Here is an 11,320-nt window from a genome sequence, read left to right as displayed (position 1 = left end):
ATTAAAGTTGTATACTTGTTTTTTTTTTGAGAACTCTCCATACTGTTTTCCATAGAAGTTGAGCCAGACAGCATTCTTCCCAGTAGTGAACAAGGGTTCCCTTTTTACCATTTCCCCGACAACAATTATTATTTCCAATATTTCTTCCCCCCCCCTTTTTTTATGCAGGGGAGGACACACTCTGTGATGCTCAGGGCTTACTCCTGGCTCTGCACTTAGGAATCATTCCTGGTGGAGCTCGGGGAACCATATGGAATGCCGGAGACTGACTCAGGTTGGCTGCATGCAAGGAGAGTGCCTATCTCTCTGCCCCCTGTTTCAAGTATTTCTGATATATGTCATTCTCATTGGAATGAGATGATACCTCATTGTTGTTTTGATTTGCATTTGTTTCCTAATTAGAGACAATGAATAGTTTTAAAAAGGCTTGTTGGCCATTCATATATTCTCTTCATGAATTTGTTGCTCACTCCTCTCCCCTTCCTTGATGGGGTCATTGGTTAATTTTTACTGAGCTTTGTGAGTGCTTCATATATTTTGGATATTAGTTCTTTATCTTCTCTGATTTGGAAAGGTGCTTTTATTTTAGCCTGAGTTACTTGAGTTAATTTTGCTGTTTATAAACTCTTTAATTTGATACAGACCCATTTGTTTGTTTCCAGACCAATCACTGTCACTGTCACTGTCATCCCGTTGTTCATTGATTTACTTGAGCGGGCACCAGTAACATCTCCATTCGTCCCAGCCCTGAGATAGATTTTAGCAGCCTTTACTTACTTGTCTTTCCAAATGCTACTGTATTGGAGGCTCTTTCTGGGTCAGGGGAATGAGACCCGTTATTGTTACTGTTTTTGGCATATCAAATACGCCAAGGGTAGCTTGCCAGGCTCTGCCGTGCGGGTGGGATACTCTCAGTAGCTTGACAGGCTCTCTGAGAGGCATATATATATTTCCCTCTAGCACAGTGGGGAGGGCATTTGCCTTGCACGCAGCCAACATGGCCAACCCGAGTTCGATTCCTCTGCCCCTCTTGGAGAGCCCGGCAAGCTACCAAGAGTATCTCACCTGCATAGCAGAGCCTGGCAAGCTACCCGTGAGGTATTCAAACACAGTAACAAGTCTCATGATGGAGACATTACTGGGCCCACTCGAGCAAATCGATGAACAACGGGAGGACTGTGACCTGTGACCTGATATTTCCCTCTATGATTTGCCTACTGTCTGAACCCCATCAAATATGGTGTGGTAACTATGGAAAATGGGATGGGTACGGAGTGTCTTATAATGTGTCCAGGAATATGTTCACTCATATGTGAGGCTTGGCCAGAGCGTGTGGAAAGCACCCTGGAGTGTGATGGTGGTTGGGTAGTGGAGGTCAGCTGCCGGGGCTGGGTCCCTTGGGGCGGGGAGGGCTCTCACCCATCCCCCTCTGGAGTGCCCCAAGTGAAGACAGCCTGGCGTGGAGTTCAGTGGCATGGTTATGGGGGCCTGATTTTATGCTCCCTTCTGGGAGAAGCAGCCATGAGTTCTGGAGGGTGGCCAATGAGATTATCTGGTGCCGGCAGGAGGTAGTTTATGGGTGTGACCCCTGGGTCGCCAGAGACTTGGGGAAGCAGACAGAAGATCTCTGCTTCCAGGTCCTGTTGGGCCCAGAGTCCACGGTCACAAAGTTCCATATTACCTGGGTTCCGTGGGACTCCCAACTCCACTACCCAACCACTGTAGCTTATTGCAAAGTACAGAAACATTTCTGCTAAAAGCTACTGGGTTCCAAAATTCACTTGTGTGCCTCTGGGATCATGGCCGTTAAGGATCTCAATAAGTAGCCAGAGGAGCCATTTGTGGGCAGCAACTCAGGGTCTTGTTGGGGTGGGGGAGAAGGGCCAGTTCCTTCCCATGAGACCCTGTGTCTTGTCACTGCTGGCCCAAACCTGATTGTCCAATAGGTTCTGGAAGATGGCGGACACCGTGCCGCCAGTGGGAATAGGCGGAAAAGACAATACCTTTTCCCACCCAGGGTGGCCCAGCGCCATAGCTTATTGCAAAATCCTGACACATTTCTGCCAAAATCTGCTGGGTTCCCACAAATCTAGAGTCAATAATGAATTTTATTATATACTTTAAATTTATACATGCTTTTATAACTAATAGTTCAATACAATATAAAATATATGCAGCAGTGGTTCTTAGGTATAGAATTGTAGGTATTTGAGCCAATTTCCCCCTACCATATACAAAACATTAAGAACCATGATAGTGAAATATTTCCTTCTGTCGTAGCTGCCTCTCAGATCAAATTTTATTTGTGTACCGTTGTAGGTATAGTATCACTAATAAGCATGCGATTTAAAGTTTAAGTTTATAATCAATTTTTTTTCTTGAAGCCTCTGAATTTTTCAGTGTATCTTTTTGCCCATTGTGGAGTCTGATTTTCTTTAGTACACAACTTCTGCTATCACTTCTGTTCCGGTAATACTGGTTTTTCTCTCCAATTGTCTTCATCTTTCTAAACTGGAGAGTGGAATGGGTACTTTTTCTTGTGATTTATGGCTTGTTCCCCAGACCATTCTCTCTTCTGAATCACTAGTACTACTACTGTCTCCATTTTAATTTTATTTTTATTTATCTATTTTTTTGCCTTTTGGGTCACACCCAGTGATGCTCAGGGTTTACTTCTGGCTCTGCACTCAGGAACCATTCCTGAGGGTTCTTGGGGGACCATATGGGACACCAGGGATTGAACCCGGGTCGGCCACGTGCAAGGCAAACACCCTACCCGCTGTACTATCGCTCTGGTCCCCTGTCTCCATTTTTAAATGTCAGGCCTTGGACTCTACCACTCACCTCTCTCTTCCTTGTCATACTCATCTCTCAAGCCTATATCATCTTCCTCTTTCCTCTAAGATTTTCCATCCCCTCACTATCCCCATCTAAACACTAATTATGCTCTGATCCTTGAGAAGTTTTGAAATTTAAACAGCATGATTTACAAAGTTATTCATAATAGGATTGTTTCAGACTTTCAGGAATTCAGTGTTCCAACACCAATCCTATCACCAATATGACCGTCTATCCACCAATACCCCCAGTTTCTCACGCATTCCCCAAGCTTACCCCCTTTGGCAAGCATAAGCAAATTTACTTCATATTGCTTGTGAATGGAATTATCAGAGAATAGATCAATAAAAGTTTATTTGTCGTCAGTGTTTTATCCCACAATGATGTTAATAAAGTCATTGTCTAAGGATTTACTGAACTGGTTGAGCTTCTGTGTTATTGTTTGTGCTCATTGAGCTTGGTGAGCTTTTCCCATCAAATTTTCTCTTTTCCTACTGGTCTGTTAGTACTGTGAAATATAGAGGAGATGGTACCAGATGCAGAATCTGTGAAGCGTTTATATGTTGAAGGAGGGTCAGGTGTGGTGCCTCTCTGGAAAGGAGGTGACTCTATTACCCCATTTTTCAGAGAAAGGCCCAGAGTTTTCAGCCCAAAGATTGATTTTCCCGGGATGATTCAGCAGCCTATCTTCTTTTTCAAGATTAATAATCCTTGAGAATTTCTGTAACATGTTACAACCTTTCTAATATTTTGCCTCTCTGTACTTCGATTTTTTTTCTTCTAAAGATTTTTGTCTCTCTCCTCCTTAGTCACATCCTGGAATTATTTATAATTTCCTCTTCTCCTTCATAGTTTCCATTCTTTCAGAGTGTCAAACCAAAGAGTGTTTTGATTCTATAAAACTAGAGTTGTGCAGTAGAAAATGACCCACAATATCCTTAATGCAGGATGGACTTAGCCAGTGTATTCAGAATTGCTTAACAAGAGCTGAAGAGATAGTACAGCAGGTAAGGTGCTTGCCTTGCATGTGGCTTACCTGGATTTGATCCCTGGCACTGCCTACGGTCCCCTGATCCCACCAGGAGAGATCTCTGAACACAGAGCTAGGAGTAAACCCTATGCACCTCCAAATATGACCCCAAATCCCAAAGTAAACGAAAGAATAAAAAAAAAATGAAAAACTGTTTAGCAGGTGAACACGGATCCACATTGTATTCTAAAAATGTTCAACATTGCAATTCAGCAACATGTGCTGAATTCAGTAGGGCATAAAATTGTGTTTGGTACAATGTAAGAGGAACCGTGATGCATTTCAAGTCAAAAGAGGAGATTTTTTTTATATGTGTACATTTATATATTTGAATCAAATTTTCAATCCAAATACATTAGAATTTCATGGCAGTGATTGGTAAACTATACATGCTATCATAAATATATATTTATTATACATATATTTGTTACAGTAAGGTACAAATTTATGTTTTGAATGATCTATACATTACATACATATTTAATTATATTTATACATAATAGCACTGCAACACTGTCCTCCCATTGTTCATTGATTTGCTCGAGCGGGCACCAGTAATGTCTCACAACAAATTTTGAGACTTTTTGTTACTGTTTTTGGCATATCGAATACATCATGGGTAGCTTGTCAGGCTTTGCCGTGTGGGCAAGATACTCTCGGTAGCTTGCTGGGCTCACTGAGAGGGAAGAGGAGATTTTTTTTTTATATCAAAATGGGGTTTTTTTTGGTGCTGTGGTTCATTGGTCAATACGCTTCATCCCTATGAACTTTAGTTTTCTTGCACATAGTAAGAAATCCAGCTGAGTCTATATTACAAGATTATTTTGAGGATGAAAATAATACATATATGGATGTTTGCTTGTAAATGATAAATGACTTTCAATGTGATTTCTTTATGCGAATTTGTCACCAAATTTGGTCTGAAGGATGGCATGATCACCAGAGTTTTAGCATGAGTGTTCTAATTTTTAGAAGAATTAAAAATGCATTTAGAAGTTTTCCCAGGAAGAGTTGGTTGTTGGAGACTGTCTGGTTCTTATAAATTTTGACACCTGTTCTTAATGTCCAGCACTGCCACTTCTTTTTATTGGAAGGGAAACTCATTTTACGATAAAGACATTCTTAGAGGTTTATTAATCCTTTCAAAAACATTTTTTGGGTCACACTTGGCTGTGCTCAGGGATTACTCCTGGCTCTATGCTAAGGGATCACTCCTGGTGGGCTTTAGGGACCCTTTTGGGTGCCAATGATTGGGCCTGGGTCAGCCACATGCTAGGCAAGCACCTTATGCACTGTACTATTGCTCGGGCTCTAAAAAATATTAAGGGTTATTCAGTACCAGACAAAAAGATTGTCAGAAAGAGATGTGGTGCCTCTTCTGATGGAGCATTTAGCTGGATAATCAAGTACTGCACAGTTGTGACAAAGGCTGAACAGAAAATGTGCTTCATCCAGAAGAGTCTGTGAAAGGTGTTTCTGCCCCAATCAAATTGTTGAAAGGGCATCTTCAAGGAGCTGGGATTAGAAGGAAAGTTTGATCAGTTGATGAAGAAGAGAGACAAATCAATTTTTAAAGCTACCATAACAGATTACCACATAGTGGCATAATATAATAACACTTGATTATTTTATCATTCAGAAGTCTTAGAATCAAGGAGTTCCAACCCCAAGACCTCTAATTGGGGGATGAGGGTGACAAGAAGAGATGGCTGGGTGGTAGCACGGTAAGTTCAGGTGCCTAGAGAACATGGTAGTACAGAGATGAGGTATATGTGTATATCTAAACTACAGAGCTAGTAATGCTATAAGTACAGAATCCAAACTACAACAATCAAATTTAAAAAAATGTGCCTGTCAAGGAGGCAGATTAGGGCATGGGAGGGTGCCTGGGACATAGTGGAGGGAAGTTGAAACTGGAGGTTGGATTGGTGTTGAAACATTGTACTCTAAAAATCTCAGCTAAGAATGATTATGTAAATCATAGTGCCTTGCTATCTAATAAAATTTTAAAAATAAAATATGAAAAAAATAAAATCAAGGAGTTGGCAGGCCTGTGTTCCTTTGGGAGGCCTGAGGGCAGAATATATTTCCTTGCCTTTCTATTCTAAAAGCTATCACATTCCTTGGCTCCTGACCTCTCTCTCCATCTTCAAGGCAAGCCCATATAGCATCCTTTTTAAAAAAAGTTCTCTATCTTTATTTTATTGTTTCACAAATGAGTCTGTGAAAAGAGGGGAAAGCTTGGCCCAGTGGGAGAAAGATATGAATGCTCTTACTGGCCTCAGCAAAGTAGTGCTACTGATTTTTATGCAAAGAGATTCCGGGAAGTTCCAACACTTCGAGGCATGAAAATATTCTATTGGGGGGAGCAGAAAAAGGAAAATGACTTGTGACATGCCAAAACAGTGTGCAAACACACTGATCCATCCCTATCTGACAGCGTATAAAAGCAGATTGGGCTCAGATACAAGTTGGCCATTGCTAGCATCGGGCTTCAAGATGAGAACCAGGTCCAAGAATGAGACTTTCTCTCTTATGGGTAGACCTCCTCCCTTAGCTTCAACTTTTGATGGGTTTCTGTGAAGAAAGACATACATTCTCTGAGGTGGGGAAGGGACAGGCATCTGCTCAGACCAAAAGGTGAGTGACAGGACAACCTCCTTCCTGGGAGGTGGAGGTTGGAACTACTTCCGGCCCAGGATGCAGATGCAGGAAAGTCAGTACCAGTCCAGCCCAAGCTGGGTAAACAGGGAGAAGTGATCAGAGGGAATGCATAGGTGGAGTAGGTAAAGGTGGCCAGTGATATTCTCTATGAGCCAGTCATGTTCCAGAGGATGCAGGACACCCAAGGTCTTCAGCTTTGAGTGGAAGATGTAGTTGAAGATTGCCTTGAAATCAAAAGTGTAATTGATTTAAGTCATGAAATCACGGCTGGTTCACCTGGAAGCCATCCTGAATATCCTGAGCAGCAGAGATTGGTGAAAATTTTGTTACATTTCAGTTCCTTCAAGCCTTTTTGTTTGGTTTCTACTCCAACTATACTCAGGTATTCCACTAAATCAGAACGTGGTGAGAAATTGAGAGCCACACGTAACACCAGTGGGACAGTCCCGAATTCTCTCACCACGCTGAACTGGAGGCGGATCTTTATTAAAGATCCGCACTTCTCAGGAAAACGTCATTGTCTGAACCAACTTCATATCTCAGTATTCACATCCCACGACCTGATTCAACATGGCTTCTGAACCTTCCTAGTTGGCCATGTGATGGCTAGCTGATTGAATTCAATGATGTGTTTCCGAACCAGAGTGAATTTCTCTGTCTTGAGTATGGCACACCTACCCATGTGCTTTCATTCTTGTTCCCACATGGTCCTTGCTCTGAATTTCAGACTGAAGAATACATTATAGCCCCAGTGTTTCAGTTCAACCAGAGAAAGACCATAATATACCCAATTTCAATCACCTGGAGACTGATGATGACTGCATTGCAGTTCACAATTTCCTGAATAATGGCCGTTTCCCTATTGTCCCAATTGAGTACCCATAATGGGCAGTAGCTATATAACTACTGGAGGGAGAGTGGCATAGTTATCACAGAGAACAAAGAACATGATGGAGAGAGCAAAGCTGTGAACCTTCTTTGGTCTGATTCCTGTAGCTACGATCCTGAAGGCAGCTGTTTTGTGGAAACTGCCAAGTTATCATCAAATAGTTGAGCAGCCTCCTCGTTCCTGTACCAGATTCACTTATCCAGTATGTCCTGTCCAGGTTCAGATAGACATTCAACATGTCCTCGGTAAGTGGATTTCCTTTCAGGCCTCATCAGTTTTCTCAACTCAAAAGGCAGAACTCATAACAGGTTGTTATTTATTTGGAGTTCCCTGAGTGATACTGTTTCTGAGTTCTGCCAGCTATCTCTGGGTTTTGTTCGAGTACAGGTCCAGATATAGCACAATATGCAGATTGCAAATGTCTGATGGGATGTGGGACAGGAAATTGTCACTCGATGCAAAGTGGTCAGTTGAGACAAAAACCACAAAGAGGAGCATAAGCTTTGAACTTCTCCACTGATCTCCAGCTCTGTCTACTGTGACTTCCTCCCAATTGCTGCTTCCTCGGTGGACCTAATTGTGTACATTCTTTGGGGGGGTCAGGAGGAACTCATATTTTAATTTGGGCATACCTGTTGAGGTGCACTGCCTGCCTCTGCCACCTCTTCCCTGCGAGTGCAGTGGATCCACTATGAAAGTCCCCACCACCATAGCTCTTAGTTCCCTGCACAAGAGCCAGCACCTCAGCCATCCTGACTTCTGTTTCATCTCTGTCTCTGTAGCAGACACTGGCCCTCTTGCATCGCTATTTTTCTTTTAAGGAGACTTATGATTATAGTGACCCCACTCAGATAATACAAGAGAATATCCCCTTCTCACCATCCTTGACCTGGGAATGACGCTCAGTGGGAGAGCCAGACCTTGCTTGTATGAGGCCTTGTGTTCCATCCCAGAACAGCTTTATAAAGTTCAACAGACAAACATTTCTTTGCTTCTCTTTGAAAATGTCTGCAAGAACATTCCTGAATTCTGGGCATAGGACATGGACATTTCTATGTGGAAGTAAAAGCATGTGCAAAAGTATGAGATCAATTTGAAGGGGACAAAATAAATTCAGCATATCTGGAGTCCAGCACTGTAGCACTGTAACACTGTCCTCCCGTTATTCATCAATTTGCTCGAGCGGGCCCAGTAACATCTCCATCGTGAAACTTGTTGTCACTGTGTTTGTCATATTGAATACTTCATGGGTAGCTTGCCAGGCTTTGCCGTGCGGGTGACATACTCTCGGTAGCTTGCCGGGCTCTGGGAGAGGGGTGGAGGAATCGGACGCAGCTCTGCCGGGCCGGCTGTGCGCAAGGCAAACGCCCTACCACTGTGCTATCGCTCCAGCCCATCTGGAGTCCAGAAACTAGAGAAAAGTTGGGACACAGAGGCTGGAGAGCTAGGCAGAGACTTTTATCATAAGGGCCTTTTAGGTTACATCAAATAATGTGACCTTGATCCCTGAAGCCATGGGGACATTTTTCTATGCTTTAAGAAAGGGAATTGGTGTGGTTAAATATTTATATATTGAGAAGAGAATTTTGCTGCAGTGTATAGAGGATGGATTGGAGTGACTAGTAGTTGAGGCAGACAATTCCAGTAGTGCATGCGAGGTGGAAATGAAGAGAAGTGGAAGGAACAGAAGCAAATGCAATAGGATTTGGTAAGGCTTTGTAATGAAGCTTCAATAAGAGAGAAGTGGGAGGGAGTGAGCACTTTGTATCTCAGATGAATGATGATTCATCTTAATGAGGTGAGAAACAGACCAGGATCAAGGACAGTGCTTGTTTTGGACACTCATGAATTTGGTTTGCTGTGCCCTAGAGTTTTCCATGAGGAGGTATCCTAGGGGCATGTGGTATAAATCTGGAGCACAGATTTGAGGAGTAAGGTTGAGAAAAAAATTGAGAACTCTCGATGTCTGAAGTACAGGTGTGGTTCAGATTGTTTAGGGTGAGTAGGAAGGGAAGATCCTTAGGCCCAAGAATTGAGGAATGTAGGATGAATAACCTATCTTAGGTTACAGTGAGTCGAGAAAGTATGAAGAAAATCAAGAAAGTATTGTTTTGTTGAAGAAATAAGAAGTAAAGATTTTAAAGGGTACTGAGTAGTGTACAGTGACCGTATCTTTTATGAAGTCAAATCAGAGGAGGACCGTAAAAAGGTCTATGGATTTAATGACATGTAGTAAATCACTTGTAGGTAGAGAAAGGCCTAAAGCCATGTATTTTCTCAGTTTTTGAGATAAAGAGAGGAGTTTCACTGAAGAAAATAACTTAAGGAACGAGAATTGGATGAGAAACTTCTGATAATGGGGATTCAATTCTGGTACCTTGACCCAAGGCTGAGCTCACCTTCTTTCTCAAGGTCCAAGGAATTAAAAATATCACTCAATATGCAGTTGGCTCTTGATAAATATTTGTTGACTGATTAAAGGAACAGCCCCTACATTTCCTCCTTCTATACATTCACCATACCCACAAGGGTTTAGCAGGGGTTTTTTTTTTTTGCCCATGTACTACTTCAAGGTCCTGCTTCATAATCAGACAAAGCTTCTGTCCTAGTCATCGAATCGTGCTTTTTATAAACCACAATAGCTCTTATATTCTTACATGCCTGAGAGATTATTTTTCTATTCTGTGCTCTTGGACATTTCCCTCTTAAGTGCAGAAATGTTTGAGAGCAGTTCTTTGTGTAGACAAAATGAAAAGGTGTTTTTTATCTAATGGAAGATGATGTTTTCACTGTGGGAGAGATAGCAGACAGGGTGCCAGAACTTTGAGCTCCCAGCCCGGTCAGGGAAAATCATCATGAATCAGCTTCCTGCCAATTGCCTTTTCTTTCCCCAAAAAACGGGCCCAGAGCAATTGCTGCAACTGAAGGCAACAAAGAGAAGTTATGAAAGGAAAACGAAACTTTCTATGTGTGAATTATTTGGTACTTTAACAATGGAGAAGATATAACAGCCTTTTTTTTTCACTCCTAACCTCAACAGAACTATATGCACATGTGGATGAATTACTTATAAGACTGTCTATAGCAGCACTATTGCCAGGAACCCCCAAGCAGAAATTTTAAATAAGCCAATTGTCCATTGTATTCGTTAGTTTCTTCTGCTTAACAAACAAGATAACATTAAATACAATAACCCGCCATTCTGCAGGGTAGCAATTGATCTAGAGCCTACCTGAGTGGTAATTTGAGCTGACTAATGTCAGTTCAGTCTGACCCAAACCAGAGAAGTCTTATCCAACAGAATGTAAACTATACACTGGTGGTGGTTGTAAATCACTACAGTTCCAGTAGTTTGCTGTACAGAAATAATAGGTCAGTAATACAAAGTTACTTTAGCGGCATAGGTAGTTTTCTCAAGTTCTTGAAATAGAAGATGTAGCAGCTCCAAGTGTCCCAAACCACATAACTAGTCAAAGAAACTGTGGTATACATACACAATGGTATAGTATTCAGCTATATGACAAAATCATGCAGTCTGCCTTTATGTGAATGGATCTGGAGAGTATCACACTGAGTGAAGCTATTCAGGAGAAGGACAGAAAGAGAATGATATCTCTCATATGTGGGATATAAAGAAACGTAGTAAGGGAATGACATGTGGTCAAAGGCAAAGAACATGCGAACTGGTCTATAGAATTGAACTTACCATGGTGGGGTGGGGTGGAAGTGATGTAGAAGGCACTAAGTTAATGGCAGACAGAAGCAAACACTCTGATATTGGAAGGTTTATACATGAAACCCTATCATAAACAGTATTGTAAATCACAGTGTAAATTGATTAAAATGTTATTCAAATACAATTAAAGTAAGCAAACACACAACAAAGATGTAGTAGTCAC

At 41.8% G+C, this 11,320-nt stretch overlaps 1 pseudogene; it reads right to left on the bottom strand.

Annotated features, from left to right (window-relative positions):
* Positions 1–6,585: 6,585 nt before the first annotated feature.
* Positions 6,586–8,051, bottom strand: LOC130039293 (CCR4-NOT transcription complex subunit 6-like; annotated as a pseudogene).
* Positions 8,052–11,320: the final 3,269 nt, after the last annotated feature.

The sequence above is a fragment of the Sorex fumeus genome, unplaced genomic scaffold, assembly GCF_029834395.1.
Source record: "Sorex fumeus unplaced genomic scaffold, SorFum_2.1 ptg000086l, whole genome shotgun sequence".
NCBI lineage: Eukaryota > Metazoa > Chordata > Mammalia > Eulipotyphla > Soricidae > Sorex > Sorex fumeus.
Note: the sequence above shows the minus strand (reverse complement) of the source record. Positions and strands in the feature narration are given on the sequence as shown.